The following is a 12170-nucleotide window of genomic DNA, read 5'->3' on the forward strand; positions in this document are numbered from 1 at the left end:
ATTGTCGTTTCTCTTTTCCTCTTTCAGCTGTTCTTGCCATAATATGGACTCGGCCTTTTACCAAATAGGGATATCTTCTGTATACCACCCCTACCTTGTGACAACACAACTGATTGGCTTAAAAGCATTAAGAAGGAAATAAATTCCACAAATGAACTTTTAACAAGGCGCACCTGTTAATTTAAATGCATTCCAGGTGACTACCTCATGAAGCTGGTTGAGAGAATGCCAAGCGTGTGCAATGCTGTCATTAAGTCAAAGGGTGGCTACTTTGAAGAACCTCAAATATAAAGTATATTTAGATTTGTTTAACACTTTTTGGTGTGTTATTTCATAATTTTGATGTTTTCACTATTATTCTACAATGTAGGAAATATTAAAAATATAGAGAAACCCTATAATGAGTAGGTGTGTCCAAACTTTTGACTGGTACTGTGTATATATATATATATATATATATATATATATATATATATATATATTAGAAAGTATTTATTGAAGTGTTATAGAAATTACCAAATGAACATGCCTATTGTGAAACGGTTAAACAGCTTCTTATGTGACCTTAATTTTCAAGTACAGTATTTCTTCCTTTCAACTCTAACTCTCTTAAATTACTTTTGTGGGAAGTTGTAGTAAGCTTAATGTTTGCTTGAAGAATTTTGTCAGCAATTTCTATTAACATAATAATGAAGATTGTTTAACCAACTATGTACAGTACCATATGTACACAATTCAAAGTATAGCTTCACTTAATTAATAATATCTGTTTCATTGCACCACAAACGTTATACATGTTAATATGATTTAATATATGTTTAATAATAATTAGTACAAATAATATGCAAATAATGACCTAAATTAACAATAATTAACTAAATGATGTTATATGCTATATATTTTAATGTGCAATATACCATAACATTGTTTGACATTGATTCTAAATCCTCCATTGGCTGGATGCCATCCACAGAGGCGATTATTCATATTTTTTTTAGAATTCTTAACATCCATCACTTCTTGTGTTCTGGTCAAATAGCTCAACACAGCTTGAAACAGACTTATGCACCTGTTAGATTGCGGTAGTTTGCTTACCGGCCCAATTTGTGTGTAGCCTACCAGCATTTTATATTTAGATTTTTAAAAATAGATATATCATTATGATTATGTGATTTCTGGTAGTTTTTAGATTGACTGTGGGCTGTATTACATTGGCAAGTGTCTACTTTTTGCTTGCAGCTGCAGCTCTCGATTCCCAGTCACTGACAACAGGGGTCAGTATGCAGTAGTTCTTAAAGGATGAATGTACTGTATAATCACTTTTATATATCAAATAGCACTGCCCCCTACTGGTTTCAAAAGACCTAGACCAAATGTTACAATCTGAGCTGCCCTCAAATCGCAAAACGACACATTGTTCCCAGTGGCTGCTCTTGTGTCAAAAGATAAGAAATTCCTAGATGAAATACGTTAAAAAAATAAAAGTTCTCTTTAGTTTCGATTTTCTGTATTTGAAGTTTGAAGTTTAAAAAAACGTATTTTTTTTATGGCCATTGAATATATTTTCTTTGTACTTTTATTTCCCTTCTATAGCTTCAACAGGTGTGTATATACTAGTATTTCACAGGGTGTACATTAACGGTAGATTGACTTAATAAACACACTGCATTCATGTGCTGCTGTGGCAAAGCCATTTTGTAGGCAATTATGTTTGTTCTGGAGCAAAATCATGTTTGTTTCCATTTTCAACCATGTGTAGTATGTGTATGATTTGAGATTGTGTTTTGTATAATCAGAGACATTATTTCTAAAATAATAAAATCATAGTGTTGCTTTTCCCTTTAGTTACCATATCAATTGCTTATTGTCATTCCATAGACAATGTGGATGAGCAAAATGTGTTGTGCTGTTTTTTGGAATGATTTAACTCTTCAGTATTCAACCGTTTCTTTCCTTTTCTTATAAGTTATATTCTGTTTTTATTGTGAAGGAAACATAATCAAACAAGGTTATAACACTGACTTATATAGTCCATTCTTTATTCCAATGCAACACAGTATAACGATCAGGCTTTAACTTTGATTTGTGCCACAATTAAGTATAATATTATATCAAATTAAAATTATACTTCATTATACTCTTTATATACAATTAATCTACAGTATTCAGATTGTTCTGTACATAGTAATGTGAAGGCAATGTGATGCGTTTTTAAATGTGTCATGCTGAAATTATTTGCATATTATTTAAGGACCAAAAGGAAATTGTTTAAATTTGGGTCAATCGAATAACAATTATGCACCATTAGCCTTATCAAATACACTTGGCTCCTATGTATGAAGGATTCTGTATTATAATGTTGTATTTTGGGCATGTTTGGTATGTCTGTGGGGTTATCATAATACCAACACTTTTTGATTTATAAATCTATATTTTTTTCTGTAAAGGTTCATCTGAACAAAAATGCTAAGCCAAAATAGGTATGTATGGAATCAGATGGTCAAACAGCATCTAATCAGATGGTCAAACAGCATCTAATCAGATGGTCAAACAGCATCTAATCAGATGGTCAAACAGCATCTAATCAGATGGTCAAACAGCATCTAATCAGATGGTCAAACAGCATCTAATCAGATGGTCAAACAGCATCTAATCAGATGGTCAAACAGCATCTAATCAGATGGTCAAACAGCATCTAATCAGATGGTCAAACAGCATCTAATCAGATGGTCAAACAGCATCTAATACATCACAAGGAATTTCAAAGAATGTCTATACTTTTTCTTTTTGTTAATGCGTTTTCTGTTTTTATTTCTTATACACACACGTTTATTATCCTATTGTAGCTAATGAAAATGTTTCCTACTAGGACAAGGCTGTAACTCTACTAATGATGCATTTAAAGATGGAGTTCTCTTGATTTGCTGACTGTGGACATAATGTAATTGACTCGGGTTGTGTCATAGCGTAATGGAAATTGTTTTTGGAAGAAAAACAATCCTCTTCTGATTAATTCACAGCTTAGACTGTATCTCAATTATGTCTCCTAGAAGACTTGTGACAAAACACTTTAATTGTCATTCTTCTTTAATCAGAAGGGCTGAAAAGCACTTAGAAGATTAACCGTGCAATGGACAGTGTTGGTGTGGCAAGGAAAACACTCTATAAGTATGAAAATACATATTTAGCCGCAATACATTTTTATTTCACACATCTGTTTTCACAGATGGATCTGGATATCAACATGGGGATTAAAAACTTAAAGGAACCGCAGATGATTTGCAGTTGCAGAAATGTCTTGCTATACTAGGAGGCTAAAGCTGTCATTAATTTCACACTATTGAAAAGGTATTGTCAGTAAATGTTTAAGTTAACAAGTTACTGTGCCTTATTAGACCCTGCTGAATATTGTGTTTAAATATTATCCATTCATAAGCAAGTAAGGGTTTGCCTATAAACAACCTTGTTTAATTGGTGTTGACACTGCATTTTGTGAGAGAGTCAACTGTGACAGTATTTTTGGGGGAATTTGTGTTATTTTTTTCTCAGTTTGCTCCTTGATGTTTACAAATCCTATTCCATCATCTGATCTCATGTGAGTAATTCATTTGGACATCTGAATGTGACATTTATTTTTCCTTTTCAGTCTTCCACAGTTGTTATATTCAGCACATTTTGAGAACATACCCTTGGATTTATGTGGGGAGGGAACCCAGCCACAGTGACAAACAAAAATCCTAACCTTTCAGTACCTGTATGTCTGCCTTACATCAGAACACACAGAAGTCAATGGGCATAACACCTTGACGATAACGACTCTTAAACGTGAATCTAAAAAGGTCATGTTTTCAACTACGTTGGTTGTATGTATAACAACACACACGTTACCATACTAGTCTAAGGATGCAAACGCGCAGGAAAGTTTAATGCACCGATTCTGAGGGAATGATGTATATGATATGGTTTTGTGTGCCCACGTTCTCATTTAATGAGTAGAAACATGAGCTCCAGTCTGTAGCTGAGTCCCGGTGTTGTAATAGAATAGACAATCATACTATATGTCAGATTGTGTCAGTAATTCCACTACCTCTGCAATTGTCATTTTGAAAGCAAGTATAAGTGTCACACGGGTACGCAGACGACCAATTACATTTTTGTAATTGCAATATAAAGAAGTTGCATCGCGATAGTCCAATAAAAGATCATGCGAACACATCCTCTGTTCACTGCACTTTTTTAAAAATGTATTATCTTTGCATAATTAGTGTGAATCTCTGATTGATCGTTTGGGCATGAATTGATTAATGGACATGCTAATATTGGCTACATTGACTTTCATTGTTTGTTGTTCAGAAATTCTCACGTTAGCGACGTGTTGAAGTGGCTAGATGTAAAAAATGAAAGCATGGATTACTGCTTCTCATTTCAGGGTAAGAAAATACATGAGGAATTAAGAAATGTTGATGAACTATCCCTTTAAACCTATAGTTTTGACAGACACCTTATGATGATCCCAATATCAAAATGTGAAGTGGTCTTTTGAGAGAGGCAAATCACTTTTTCCCTTTAAGGGCCTGAAACATTCCAAACCATCAACCACCTGATAACCCTATCAGTAAACAGTGTGTGTGTTGCCTCCCTAACATTCCCCATACAGGAAACTTTACATTTGTATTCAATCAATCGTCAATGTGAAAGTGCATAGCAGCTTTAAGAACGCCAGTCCCCAGTTCTGATTCAGCATTTGCCTATAAATATGAGATCATTTCTATTGTCATATTTTAGGATGCAAGCCGCAGTCTCCTCCAACTCTGTGCATGCCCTCTCGTTAGTATGCAACGCTGTTTACCAAGGCATGCGTGCCGATGATGGCTGAAGACCCCCAGGCTGGGTTTCAGGCTAGATTTTAATGGGGCGGTAAGGGTCAACAGGAGAGGGGAGAACAATGAGCCTCTCTAGTTTCCTGTGATAGGCATTTTAACAGGGCAAGGGGACCCCAAGGGAATGGTATGGGGTTTGAATGCAGGAGGAATTGACCTTCAAAACAGTGTCAAACTATTCCCTGGTAAGCTGCAGAGCCTCAGTTCAACACCATTCCCCCATGGCTTCATTTAGTCCTCATAGTTTGCAATTAATTGTCCCCATTGTGTTTCGACGTAGACACAGAACCTATTTTCTTGATATTGTTGTGATAAGTTGATGTACTAAAGGGGGACCCCTGGCACTATAGGGGCAAGATACACATTTCTTTAATGTAGAATTGACTTGGTAATAATAACATGAGGCTAGTTGTGTCAGCACAGAAACAATGACATGTGAGCGTATGTGTTGACAGACAGGACAGGCTTTTAACAATGACTCGGCTCCACGTATCTCATGTAGCTATTGTGTAGCAGTCAATTGTGCCACATTCCCAAGCAAAACGATGAATTTAATTCTGTATGTGCCTAATATATAGCAAGAGCATGAAATGGACCCATCTGTCCATGTCTTAATTATCAATAAGAAATACACAGATCATTGAAGTACATCCACCTAATACTCTACACCACTAAATCTACCTAATACCCCTACACCACTACATCCACCTAATACTCTACACCACTAAATCTACCTAATACCCCTACACCACTACATCCACCTAATACTCTACACCACTACATCCACCTAATACTCTACACCACTAAATCTACCTAATACCCCTACACCACTACATCCACCTAATACTCTACACCACTAAATCTACCTAATACCCCTACACCACTACATCCACCTAATACTCTACACCACTACATCTACCTAATACCCCTACAACACTACATCTACTTAATACCCCTACATACCTACACCTACCTAATACCCCTACACCCCTACATCTACCTAATACTCTACACCACTAAATCTACCTAATACCCCTACATCTACCTAATACACCTACACCCCTACATCTACCTAATACTCTACACCACTACATCTACCTAATACCCCTACACCACTACATCTACCTAATACCCATACACCACTACATCCACCTAATACTCTACACCACTAAATCTACCTAATACCCCTACACAACTACATCCACCTAATACTCTACACCACTACATCTACCTAATACCCCTACATCTACTTAATACCCCTACATACCTACACCTACCTAATACACCTACACCCCTACATCTACCTAATACTCTACACCACTAAATCTACCTAATACCCCTACACCACTACATCCACCTAATACTCTACACCACTACATCTACCTAATACCCCTACATCTACTTAATACCCTTACATACCTACACCTACCTAATACACCTACACCCCTACATCTACCTAATACTCTACACCACTACATCCACCTAATACTCTACACCACTAAATCTACCTAATACCCCTACACCACTAAATCTACCTAATACCCCTACACCACTACATCCACCTAATACTCTACACCACTAAATCTCCTAATACCCCTACACCACTACATCCACCTAATACTCTACACCACTACATCCACCTAATACTCTACACCACTACATCCATCTAATACTCTACACCACTAAATCTACCTAATACCCCTACACCACTACATCCACCTAATACTCTACACCAGTACATCTACCTAATACCCCTACACCAGTACATCTACCTAATACCCCTACACCAGTAGATCTACCTAATACCCCTACACCCCTACATCTACCTAATACCCCTACACCAGTACATCTACCTAATACCCCATACACCCCTACATCTACCTAATACCCCTACACCACTACATCCACCTAATACTCTACACCACTACATCTACCTAATACACCTACACCACCTACATCTACCTCATATCCCTACCTCTACCTAATACCCCTACAGCCCTACATCTACCTAATACCCCTACACCAGTACATCTACCTAATACCCCATACACCCCTACATCTACCTAATACCCCTACACCCCTACATCTACCTAATACCCTTTCACCACTACATCTACCTAATACCCCTACACCCCTACATCTACCTAATACCCCATACATCTACCTAATACCCCTACATCTACCTAATACCCCTACACCCCTACATCTACCTAATACCCCTAAATCCCTACATCTACCTAATACCCCTTCACCACTACATCTACCTAATACCCCTACACCCCTACATCTACCTAATACCCCTACATCTACCTAATACCCCTACACCACTACATCTACCTAATACCCTTTCACCACTACATCTACCTAATACCCCTACACCCCTACATCTACCTAATACCCCTATATCCCTACATCTACCTAATACCCCTACATCTACCTAAAACCCCTACACCCCTACATCTACCTAATACCCCTTCACCAGTGCATCTACCTAATAAACCGACACCCCTACATCTACCTAATACACCTACATCTACCTAATACCCCTACATGTCTACATATACCTAATACCCCTACAACCCTACATCTACCTAATACCCCTACATCTACCTAATACCCCTACACCACTACATCTACCTTACACCCCCACACCAGTACTTTTTCCTAATACCCCTATACCACTCCATCTACCTAATTCTCCTACACCACTACATATACCTAATACCCCTACCGCTACCTCATTACCCCTACATCTACCTAATACCCCTACACCACAACATCTACCTGATACCCCTACATCTACCTAATACCCCTTCACAATTACATCTACCTAATACCCATACATCTACCCAATACCACTACACCACAACATCTACCAAATGCCTCTACACACCTACGTCTACCTAATACCCCTACATCTACCTAATACCCTTACATCTTCCTAATACCCCTACATCTACCTAATACCCTTACATCTTTCTAATACCCCTACACCAGTACATCTACCTAATACCCCTACACCAGTACATCTACCAAATACCCCTACACCCCTACATCTACCTAATACCCCTACACCCCTACATCTACCTAATACCCCTACACCCCTACATCTACCTAATACCCCTACACCAGTACATCTACCTAATACCCCTACACCAGTACATCTACCTAATACCCCTACACCAGTAGATCTACCTAATACCCCTACACCCCTACATCTACCTAATACCCCACACCAGTACATCTACCTAATACCCCATACACCCCTACATCTACCTAGTACCCCTACACCCCTACATCTACCTAATACCCCTACATCTACCTAATACCCTTTCACCACTACATCTACCTAATACCCCTACACCCCTACATCTACCTAATACCCCATACATCTACCTAATACCCCTACATCTACCTAATGCCCTAAATGCCCCTACATCTACCTAATACCCCTTCACCACTACATCTACCTAATACCCCTTCACCCCTACATCTACCTAATACCCCTTCACCCCTACATCTACCTAATACCCCTTCACCCCTACATCTACCTAATACCCCTACATCTACCTAATACCCCTACACCCCTACATCTACCTAATAACCCTACATCTACCTAATGCCCCCTAAATCCCTACATCTACCTAATACCCCTTCACCCCTACATCTACCTAATACCCCTACATCTACCTAATGCCCTACACCCCTACATCTACCTAATAACCCTACACCACTACATCTACCTACCCTTTCACCACTACATCTACCTAATACCCCTACACCCCTACATCTACCTAATACCCCTATATCCCTACATCTACCTAATACCCCTACATCTACCTAATACCCCTACACCCCTACATCTACCTAATACCCCTACACCACTACATCTACCTAATACCCTTACACCACTACATCTACCTAATACCCTTTCACCACTACATCTACCTAATACCCCTACACCCCTACATCTACCTAATACCCATACACCACTACATCTACCTAATACCCCTACACCCCTACATCTACCTAATGCCTCTACACCCCTACATCTACCTAATACCCTACATCTACCTAATATCCCTACACCCATACATCTACCATACCCCTACACCCCTACATCTACCTAATACCCTACATCTACCTAATACCCCTACACACCTACATCTACCTAATACCCCTACATCTACCTAATACCCCTACTTCTTCCTAATACCCCTACATCTACCTAATACCCCTACATCTACCTAATACCTCTACATCACTACATCTACCTACCCCTAATCCCTACATCTACCTAATACCCTTCACCAGTACATCTACCTAATACCCTACAACCCTACATCTACCACCCTTACATCTACCTAATACCCCTACACCCCTACATCTACCTAATACCCCTACAACCCTACATCTACCCCCTACATCTACCTAATACCCCTACACTAGTACATCTACCTAATACCCTACACCCCTACATCTACCTAATACCCCTACATCTACCTAATACCCCTACATCTACCTAATACCCCTACATCTACCTAATACCCCTAAACCCCTCATCTACCTAATACCCCTACATCTACCTAATACCCCTACACTAGTACATCTACCTAATACCTCTACACCCCTACATCTACCTAATACCCCTACATCTACCTAATACCCCTACATCTACCTAATACCCCTACATCTACCTAATACCACTCCATCTACCTAATACCCCTACACCAGTACATCTACCTAATACACCTACACCAATATCATCCTCTCCTCTTTCCCCACCTGATAGTGACACTTCGTTATCGCCAGCAGCAGAAGGGGATGTTGGACATGTAAGGTAGAGCAGGTTGTGTGACTATCCCGCCATGCTGCTGAGTTTTCATCCCAGGTGTTGAGGCATTGAAGTAGTTGCATCTACCTAATACCCCTTCACCCCTACATCTACCTAATACCCCTACATCTACCTAATACCCCTACACCCCTACATCTACCTAATAACCCTACACCACTACATCTACCTAATACCCTTTCACCACTACATCTACCTAATACCCCTACACCCCTACATCTACCTAATACCCCTATATCCCTACATCTACCTAATACCCCTACATCTACCTAATACCCCTACACCCCTACATCTACCTAATACCCCTACACCACTACATCTACCTAATACCCTTACACCACTACATCTACCTAATACCCTTTCACCACTACATCTACCTAATACCCCTACACCCCTACATCTACCTAATACCCATACACCACTACATCTACCTAATACCCCTACACCCCTACATCTACCTAATACCTCTACACCCCTACATCTACCTAATACCCCTACATCTACCTAATATCCCTACACCCATACATCTACCTCATACCCCTACACCCCTACATCTACCTAATACCCATACATCTACCTAATACCCCTACACACCTACATCTACCTAATACCCCTACATCTACCTAATACCCCTACTTCTTCCTAATACCCCTACATCTACCTAATACCCCTACATCTACCTAATACCTCTACATCACTACATCTACCTAATACCCCTAATCCCTACATCTACCTAATACCCCTTCACCAGTACATCTACCTAATACCCCTACAACCCTACATCTACCTAATACCCTTACATCTACCTAATACCCCTACACCCCTACATCTACCTAATACCCCTACAACCCTACATCTACCTAATACCCCTACATCTACCTAATACCCCTACACTAGTACATCTACCTAATACCTCTACACCCCTACATCTACCTAATACCCCTACATCTACCTAATACCCCTACATCTACCTAATACCCCTACATCTACCTAATACCCCTAAACCCTCATCTACCTAATACCCCTACATCTACCTAATACCCCTACACTAGTACATCTACCTAATACCTCTACACCCCTACATCTACCTAATACCCCTACATCTACCTAATACCCCTACATCTACCTAATACCCCTACACCTACCTAATACCACTCCATCTACCTAATACCCCTACATCTACCTAATACCCCTACATCTACCTAATACCCCTACATCTACCTAATACCACTCCATCTACCTAATACCCCTACACCAGTACATCTACCTAATACACCTACACCAATATCATCCTCTCCTCTTTCCCCACCTGATAGTGACACTTCGTTATCGCCAGCAGCAGAAGGGGATGTTGGACATGTAAGGTAGAGCAGGTTGTGTGACTATCCCGCCATGCTGCTGAGTTTTCATCCCAGGTGTTGAGGCATTGAAGTAGTTGCGGCATCAACCAAGAGGGGATTGGGTGAAAACTGCCGTTTCATGTCATTTGTGGAAAACCCTATTTGTGTGCTAGTCGCCGTTGTTACTGGGTAAATGAAACCTGTCAGGCCCTGAGGCAGTCGGCTCAAACTGGACCTCAGACTTGCCATACCCAAAAGCTACAAGCTGCTGGGCTGTCTCAACAAAACACACATGATCCTTTTTTGTTATTTTTCTGTGGAGGATCTCCCACTTTGAAGTGCTTCCATTTAACCTTCATTTAACTTTTGTGTTGTGCGCTCCCCGGTGCTTCGTTTCTGACAGTGGAAGCCTTTAGAACTGTTGAAAATGCCTGGGGGCAATCGATGGCATATTCCTCTGCACATCTGTCTCCTCTGCGGCGTCAGGTTCCAACTCGGAACTGGAAGCATCACATTATTCTGCTGTTGGTCGACACGCCTGATCCTTTTATTAATCTCAATCCTGTTCTTGAGTCGAACTGTTGAGGTCTTTACTCTTTCAATAGGATGTTTACTGCATGCCTGGGGTTCACCTACATTTGAACAGATGCTAATTCCTCAGCTTTAAGTGCAAATGCTTACAGTGTTCTTTGTTTACTTGATCAGGTTTTGTGCATCATGTGCTCCCTACTAGTATCAACTACCCAGTGTGCATTTTAATTTGGCTCATTCTCTTCTTGTGCAAAAGGGAATGTTTAAAGGTGATACGTGTATTTGGAGCCGTTTGATAGCCCTCTAGAGAGCACATGACAAAAGCTGTGTATAACATAGCACAGACCATATGTTCTCAGCAAACCATTATTCCCTTATCATGATGATTATGCTTTTCAAGAAGATCCCTGGTATTACTATATAACCCAAGAAGAACCCTGGTATTACTATATAACCCAAGAAGATCCCTGGTATTACTATATAACCCAAGAAGATCCCTGGTATTACTATATAACCCAATAAGATCCCTGGTATTACTATATAACCCAAGAAGATCCCTGGTATTAC

This window comes from Oncorhynchus tshawytscha, linkage group LG17 (genome assembly GCF_018296145.1).
Source record: "Oncorhynchus tshawytscha isolate Ot180627B linkage group LG17, Otsh_v2.0, whole genome shotgun sequence".
In the NCBI taxonomy this organism is placed as follows: Eukaryota; Metazoa; Chordata; class Actinopteri; order Salmoniformes; family Salmonidae; genus Oncorhynchus; species Oncorhynchus tshawytscha.